Below are 1,385 nucleotides of genomic sequence, written 5' to 3' on the forward strand. Positions count from 1 at the left end.
AAGATAATATGAAGTTACAGAACGGAGCTAGCAGAGGAGAGGCCATGTTGCTGTGGTTTTTGTGTGTGTGTGTGTGTGTGTGTGTGTGTGTGTGTGTGTGTGTGTGTGTGTGTGTGTGTGTGTGTGTGTCTGTGTGTGTGTGTGTGTGTGTGTGTGTGTGTGTGTGTGTGTGTGTGTGTGCGTGTGTGCGTGCCTGTGTGTGTGTGCATGTGTGCGTGTGTGCGTGTGTGTGTGTGTGTGTGTGTGTGTGTGTGTGTGTGTGTGTGTGTGTGTGTGTGTGTGTGTGTGTGTGTGTGTGTGTGCGTGCGTGCGTGCGTACGTATGTGTGCGTGTGCATGCACAGGTGAGTGAGGTTGAGTTGTTTTGCTCTTATTAGTGCCCAAAGTGTGAAATGTCATACGTGATATAAAACACTGGTTCAGCATCTGGTCCGGGGCATACCAGGGGTCCAAATGAACCCTTACAGGTCTGTAACTCTGAGAGTGTACAAATGGAACCCAATGGACCCGATGGACCCGTAACGAGTCCATTTGGTTCCATTTGTACACTCTCAGAGTTACATTAATCCTGAGGATTTTACTTTGTAGATCGTGTGTTCCAGTATATTATAGTTAAGTGAATCTCAACCTTTTTAATTTCAAGGACTTCCAGTATACATTAGACCACAGATCCCCATTTGATACCTTTTTTAATCACTGGGACCTTGGAACCTGGAAACTTCTCAGTGTTCATTTAACTTGTGTGAGTTACAGACCCATAGGGGTCCATTTGGTCACGCTCATGTCCACGGAGTCTCCATACACCAGGCTGTGCCCATTTAATCAGGTCAGTTTGCTACCTGTTTCATAAGCCTAAACCTGTGGATTTGTCCAGTTTATTATGCCTGTTTATTCTTGTTTTGACGCTTGCCTGTTACCTGGAATGATCTCTGCTTTTGTCCCTTTTGTACCATAGCCTGTTGGGACCAGGGGTGGATTACCGAACGGGCCTGCTGGGCCCCAGAAGTCCAAGAGCTCAGGGGGCCCCTAAAACATGAGGGGGGGGGGGGGCAAATTCAGCTATATACACCAAAGAGATTTGGTGTAGAGGGAAAAGTAGCGCACCAAGTATAGACGCAACTCATGTCCAGTTTAAGTATAGAGGCCTTGTATAGGTAAATGAACAGACATGTTATGTCTATGATCTGCCTCAGTGTGCCTGCTTCTGTTCAGTCAGTGTACCGACACAGTATACATACGTTTAGGGCAACAAAGAAGAAAAATTAACAGGAAGCGCTGTCATCAGTTTTAAAAGTCCAAATGAAAGAGGAAGAGAGGCACACGAATAAAAGAAATGCCACACTTCTCTTTTCTTCAGTGTGTTGTGAGTTGGACCATATCAAATAC

The sequence above is a fragment of the Gymnoscopelus braueri genome (genome assembly GCF_963280865.1).
Source record: "Gymnoscopelus braueri genome assembly, chromosome: 12".
In the NCBI taxonomy this organism is placed as follows: Eukaryota; Metazoa; Chordata; class Actinopteri; order Myctophiformes; family Myctophidae; genus Gymnoscopelus; species Gymnoscopelus braueri.